Below are 7,586 nucleotides of genomic sequence, written 5' to 3'. Positions count from 1 at the left end.
AGCAGGAGGTCCTAGTCTTCTGTAGTATACAGAAGGTGTGACAAAGGTCCCTATTGGACTATTGAATACAGATCAACAAGAGACAGGCAAGGTAATCATTTGTCATCAGGAAATGCCTTAGAGGGCCTCTCACAGGCTCCAGTGTCAAATTTGGTTCAGTCATTTCTTGTCAGTACTGGGGAAACTCCTTCACAGTGCAATTAAAACTAACTTATAAGACTAAAAAATGCCTTTCATTTGACTAGGTAAGAAAAAATAATTATTAATAAAAGATAATACTTTCATCTTGCCAAAAACATTTTGACTTAACATATATATAAGTTGACAAAAAAGGAACTGCCCAAAGGTAGGGTGGGCAAGGGTTTTGCTTTTACTTCTCCGGGAGAATAAAAACATCTAACTAAGAAATCTGAAGACCACTAGACAATCGAGATATCTGAAGAAGGATAAATCACCCAGAGAATAATATTCCAAGAAAAGGATTGGAATTGGCCTAATGTTGTAGCATATTTTTTAAAAGGATAACACTTCATAAATCTCCCCAAATATTTGTTTCTGCTGTTCGAGGCAAACATAAAAGACAAATAGTCTTTTTGTGGTTCCCAATTCAATTAAAAGTCAAAGCTGGCTTTGGTGTTGGCATGTAACTTTCTCCTCTAAACCCAAACATGATTGTTAAAATAAAATTCATGGCAGGCAGTGGTGGCAGTGCATGCCTTTAATCCCAACACTCGGGAGGCAAGCACAGTTGAATCCCTGTAAGTTTGAGGCCAGCCTGATTTACAAGAGCTAGTTCCAAGACAACTAGGACTGCTACAGAAGGAAACCTTGTCTCGAAAAAACCATAATAAATAAATAAATAAATAAATAAATAAATAAATAAATAAATAAAATTCATAATCTCTGTCTCACGTCAGAAGAGGGACTAGATATGGGACAGAAGAAATCCAAAATTAAGGGACTATTCTATTGTCACTAATCTCATGGGAAGTTTTTTACTCTTTAAAATTATTATTAAGGGATCAATATTATCTATAAATTTATAAGATATATATATATATATATACATATATATATATATATATATACTTTCTGTTATATTAATGGTAATCTAGAATAATAACTAATGCTCGAAATGGGCTTTACGTAGCTTTCTATATGTGGTTTTAGCCTTGAGTCTAAAGCAGGAAACTAGGAATTTAGTTTGTATACCCTGAATATTTTTAATAGATTGTAATTTTTTAAAATTTTTCTGAAATCTACTGCATATGACACTTAAAACACTTAAGTTTTCTTCAGTGATCTGTGAACATTCCTAACAGAGATATTTAAAGTCTCCAAAAAGATAATGGTACCCATAAGAAGGATTCCAACTGGATTGTTGGAATAACAACACTACCCAAAGCTGACAAACACTACGCAAAGGTCAGCTTTAAACTTCAAACTACTAAGGACACTAGCAAGTTGGTTAGCAGAGAAGATACAGCTTCACAGACTATCCAGCCAAGACTTCAGATAAACCCTATACTTTTTTCATCACACAGAGACTAAACAAAAAATACTAAAGCTAGCTTTCCCAGGATTTGATCATAAACCAAATTTTCTCAGGATCCCTTATAGGTACTTTTGCCCAAAGGAAACAATAAGTAATTTTAAGAATATAATGCCCACATTCCTAAGAGAAGCACTGGGTGTGTTTTGGTTATTTAATGCATTGTGAATGTTTATTATCATTTTGCAGGAGGTGGGTGTGGATTGCAAATTGTTACTGGTCATAGTAAGAGAGGAAATTAAGCATGAAATTGGATTGTAGGATCTCTTTCTGAAAAAGCAGGTAATAAAAAGACAGGATACAAGGATAGATTATTTAATCTACTTTAAACTAAAAAGTATTAATCACAGTTTTTTACATTGGTATGAATTTTTGTATATTGATATGAATCTAGGTTTTTTGTTAGAACATGCTGTATATATGCTTGTACTCTCAAGATTATTTTATTGATGCAAATGTAAGGCTATTTTTATTATACTGAATATATGTTTCTACTCTTGTTTAAGGAAGCATACCTATGCAGTTCATTTTAAAATTTCATGAATAATTAAGAAATACAGGTTAGTAGTTAGTCATCTATAATAATCTTGTAATTATGTTAGGTATGTTTTCAAGGTTAAACAGAGATACATTTTTGATACAAGGTGGCCTTCAAACATGTCAGGGACTTATAGAATATGGTGTTTAAGATGTTTTAATAACCCAAGGCTTTTCTTGACTTTGAGACCCATCTGTCCTGGCAGTGCCAATTTACTTTAAAAAAAAAAAAAGATGATGGGAATCAAAGAACCTCTATATGGAGTTTGCTTTTATTTGACAATTTAGCCACTGTGCAAACCCTTGTCTCCACTGCTTACAGTATGCTTTCCGAATTGGACCAGTAGGACACAAAACAAGGTGACTGCAAAACTTTGCCAAAGCAAGATAGGAGAGTCAATCAAAATTTACAGAAAAATCTATCAAGTATTCTACTCCTGTAGTCTCAAGATGGATGTCTCAACTTTGTAGAGAACATGTGACTGTCCAGGCAGGCAGCTATTCTGTCATTTCTATGACAAGTTTTGGAATTTGTTTGCTCTTCACTTCCTGTTTGCTCAGGTAATATTACATTCCTCTCCTGGTATCTAATGGAATTAAAGACAAGATAGTTATAGCTATACTTTTTGATATTACAAAATTCATTGAAGAAACTTACAAAATATGTATAAGGCATATAAGATTGAGAGACATGAAATCTTAAATTGTTAATCTAAGAAAATGTTTTGAGGTTTAAAAATTAGTTTTGAGTTGGTAATAAAAGTAAAGATATAAAGTCAGTTGGGTAGAAAACTTTTGACTCACCAATATAAAATAGATAATAGAGTACTTTCTCTGAATTTGCCAAATAAAAATGGATGAAACATTGTGTATGTAATTCTTACTAGATAATTTTTTATATATTTTTATATTGTTAAATTTAAAACCTTTCCTTTTATTTAGACAAAAAGGGAAAATATTGGGAAACATTCAACCACACTGGGAAACCTAAGGTTGCTTTTGAATTGATTAAATAAAATTAACCTTGGGTCACGAGGCTGAGTTAGCAAGTTGGAAGAAAGTAATCATAGAGCATCAGAGGACATACAGGAAAGACATGGGAAGTAGGTGGGAGGAATGTAGATTAGTGCAAGTTTTTCTGGTTTGGTAGAAAAGAAGCATGGTCTTTCAGAATTGCCAGCAAGGAGAGATGGTTAGCTTTTAGCTACTTAGCTTCTTTGATCCAGAAGATTTTTCACCCCAATCTTTGAGTCTTGGCTCTTATTTGTAAATTGAATGATAGAGATTTAGTTCAAACTACCTGTGGCAGCAGAGACAGAGCTGGTGCCTGGAGCAGAATTCCCACCAGGCTACAGTCTGAGCAACTAGGCCACTCCTAGAGAAGCAGCTGGTAACTGCAGAGTTGCAATTACTGGATATTTTAGTTATCTAGGTTGTTTTATGGTTCCATATTGATTTTAAGATGTTTATTGTGAGGTGAGATGGGAACATTGATTGAGATTACACTGAATCTAATCTGCAAATAGGTTTTGGTAGAAAGATAATTTTTACAATATTAAAATTCTTCTGATCCATAAGCATGGGGTGTTTTCCCATTTTCTAAGGTCTTTTTCCATCTCTTTCTTTAGAGATTGAAGGCTTTCACTGTAGAAATTCTTCCTTCCATGGCTACATTTAATTCTAGATATCTTATTTTCCTTGAGGCTATTGTGAATGGTAATGTACCCATGGTTTCTTTCTATGTATGTTTGTCGATAGTATATAGAGGTGTTATTGCTTAACTCAAACGTATTCTTTGTCCTGCCACATTGCTGAATAAATCATTGCAAGAATTTTGTGGTAGAATTTTTGATCTCTCTAATTTATAATAGCATGCCATCTGCAAATATGGATAGATTGATTTTATTGCTTTCCTATTTGTTTCCATTTAATTTTCTTCTCTTGCTCTATTGCTCCAACTAGTGCTTCAAACAAAATATTAAAAAAGGAGCAGAGATAGTAAAAATCATTGTCTTGTTCCTGAATTCAAGGGGATTTCTTCAAGTTTCTCTTGATTTAGAATAATGTTGGCTGTGCATTTCTCATATATAGATTTTACTATGTTGAAATAAATTCTTTCTAGTCCCATGTTCTCTAAAATCCTTCCCATAAAGGCACATTGGGTCTTATGAGAGGCCTTTTTGTCTATGTTTTGAAACAACTATTTTTTTCTTCATGTTAATTTATATGGTTTATTGTATTTATCAGCTTGAGTATGTTACATCACTCATGCATTTCAAGGATAAATCTAACTTGATCCATGGATAATCTTATTGATGTATGTCTTTATTGTGTTTGCTTGTATCTTACTGAGCATTTTTTAATATATGTTCACCAAAAATAATGGTCTGTAGCTTTATTTTTGTTCTATTTCTTTTCTGATTTGTTAAAGTATGGAATGCTTCAAGAATGTGTGTGTCATTCATGTGCAAGGGCCATACTAATCTTCTCTGTATTATTGCCATTGTAGGACATATGTTGCTGAAATGAACATTGCCTGTTTATTAAGGTTAAAATATTGCAATATGTATTACTGCTTCTACACTTAGGTATGTGAATTTATATATGCATTTATGATGTTTCTGAATATGTATTTATCAATTATCTATTGATAGACACTTCAGCTGCTTCTTCCTCTAAGCTATTGTGAAGGTTGTTTGAAGGTATAAAGATATGCAAATAGCTCTTTCATATCCTGCTTCAATGGTTCAAAAACATACTCAGAAGTAATATTGCTCAAAGGACAATTTTCTTTTTAACTATTTTGAGCATGTTCTGTAGTGTTTCCCATTGCAACTGTAATATTTTACATTTTTTTACCAAGAGCACTTAGACATTCCAATTTCCTGATTCTTACCAACAATTATTAATGCACTGTTTCTGGTATGTCTATCTTTTTTTTTTTTCGAGACAGGGTTTCTCTGTAGCTTTGGAGCCTGTCCTGGCACTAGCTCTTGTAGACCAGGCTGGCCTCGAACTCACAAAGATCCGCCTACCTCTGCCTCCCGAGTGCTGGGATTAAAGGTCACCACCGCCCGGCTCGGTAGTGTCTATCTTAATAAATATGAGATGTTATTTTGTTTCTTAAGAATTGAGGAATATATTTTCTTTTTCCTCATATTTTTTATCATGGACTTAATCTTTTAGAAAGTGTTTAGAATAAAACTAGTAACAAAAAAAGTGAAAAATACTAGTAACAAAATTTATTCACTAAAATTAATTAGTAAAGTAAATTTTTTTTCATAAAATTGAACATAAAAGATAAAACTTATAAACTTCAAAAGTATTCTGTTTCAATTGCCACATTTCAAGTTCCATGTAGAAACTAGTTCACAATGTGCACGACCAGGGAACAACTCAGGAGCTGCCTCCTTCATTATGCATCTCTTGTGGATGTTTCACTGCTTCTTTATCTGATCCATAAATGCATGAGTCCTTAATTTAATCTGATGTCACTTCCTAAACCTGGTTCAGATTGTTCTTGCTTTCTCACTCAAAGAGGTCAAGAGTCACTGAAACAGAAGGCCTGAAGATGAGGATATATTTATATATTTATAGTTCAAACATAATGACCATGCTGTAGTCAAATTAATATTAAATTTATAAATGTTATATTCTCTCAATCATCTATGTATTATTTAATACAATCTCTGGGTCATTTCAAGCACATGGCTTTTGCTGAGGCTCACTGGGTACACAGGGCAAAATCTCAGGAAGACTTAATTTTTATGCATGCTTTATGCATAAGTAAATTGGAACATGGAGATTAGATCACACTCCAGCTGTTTCTTTGTAAACTGTGTTGTATCTTCTATGCAATTCCAAGACAATAATAACCTTCAATCTCCAGGGGTTACACATGAACACAGCAAAAAAAAAAGATATTAAATTAAAACACATATGCAAATTGCTGCAGTGATTTCCTCAGGCAATGGTCCCCACAAATGCCTCCCATTACAGGTGCCATCAAACAGTCCCTGGACTGTGTATAGAGTTAATTTGTAAAGAACAATTCAGCAAAATTTAGCAAATCACCCATGGCTGATCAGCCTGTTTCAGGATCAGGTATTATCATGTTACTCAACAAGGAAATTAACCCCTTTTTAATAATAACCAAGTTATACTGAGTGGAATACAAATGGTTTTCTCTTGAAACATTTTCATTTCAGTTTATTAATATAAAATTTATCTTTTAAGGATTTGATCTAGAAGAAGTACTACAAAAAAAGACAGATGTAGAAAAAGACCAGTCTTTATATAAGAGGTTGTAAAAGAAGAAAGTTACATTAGGCATATACAAATTTATGTACTAGATATTTACTGATGGTTTAGTGAATAATGGGTATTGCTTAGAAATCAGAGAAATGATTTAAAATGTATTAGGTAAATGTGGGTATTATGCTTTCAATGTGAATGTCTCACATAAGCTCACGTATTTAAACACCTGTTCCCTAGTTGATGATACTATCTGGAAAAGTTGGCACCATTAGTATTTGGAACCACACAGGAAGAAATAAATTATTAGAAGTGGGCCTTGAGATCTTAGAGCCTATATTCACTTTATCTCTGCCCTTAGGACTCTTGTTTCTAGATGTGAGGAATCCCACTGGTGCACTCTTGCTAACGTGGAGTCATAGCCTACTATGGCTTTCCCATCATCAGCAACTCCCCCCCAATTATAAATCAGAACAAACTCTTTTTCCCTTAATTTGTTTCTTGTTATTACAGCAACACTAAAAAGTATATAATACATATGTTCTACAGGCTAATTGATAACATTGGTTGGATCTAGTGGTAAGATACAGAATATCCCAAATCTGGGCATTCTGTGTGAAGTGTATAATTTCTATTCTCTATTCATGGTGGCTTGAGTGGAAAGGTCCCTCACAGCCTCGTGTCTTTAACATGTGATCCCTAGCTGGTGCTGCTGTTTGGGAAGATTATATAATTTTTAGGGAGTGGAGCTTTGCTGAGGCGTGTACATCACTAAGGGCAACTTTTGAGTTTCTACAGCCTGTCCTCACTCTCTGATTCCTATGAGCAGATAGAATGTTATAAGACAGATTTCTTTCAGTTCCTGCTGGTGTACATAGATTTTGCCATGCCTTTCCCACCATGGTAGACTATAGCCCTTCTGGAACTTTAATATGAAATAACCTCATTATTCTTTTAATATGATTTTTGTCAGGGTATTCTATTAAAAAGTAAATAATACACCATTCAAGGGACACTGTAAATATTGCCTGGCTTGTTCTAGTACCTCAGATCTTCATCTGTATCAATGTCACAACTGAACATTATCCTTCTCTAAAGGTCAATATTATTTATGAGATGTAGAGTGGGGAGAAGATGCATAGATGTATGACTATGGGATGCTTAAAGGTGATTCAAAGTCTTCAGACTTTGCCCTTATAGGGAAGCCAAAACAAAGCTGTGAATAAGTAAAAAAATGAGTACT

At 33.6% G+C, this 7,586-nt stretch overlaps 1 non-coding gene across 1 annotated transcript; it reads right to left on the bottom strand.

The window, feature by feature from the left end:
- Positions 1–4,515: 4,515 nt before the first annotated feature.
- On the bottom strand, positions 4,516–4,622 carry LOC142859274 (U6 spliceosomal RNA). Its single transcript, XR_012912181.1, has one exon. It is a non-coding gene; the product is annotated as a U6 spliceosomal RNA (small nuclear RNA).
- Positions 4,623–7,586: the final 2,964 nt, after the last annotated feature.

This window comes from Microtus pennsylvanicus, chromosome 10 (assembly GCF_037038515.1).
Source record: "Microtus pennsylvanicus isolate mMicPen1 chromosome 10, mMicPen1.hap1, whole genome shotgun sequence".
In the NCBI taxonomy this organism is placed as follows: Eukaryota; Metazoa; Chordata; class Mammalia; order Rodentia; family Cricetidae; genus Microtus; species Microtus pennsylvanicus.
Note: the sequence above shows the minus strand (reverse complement) of the source record. Positions and strands in the feature narration are given on the sequence as shown.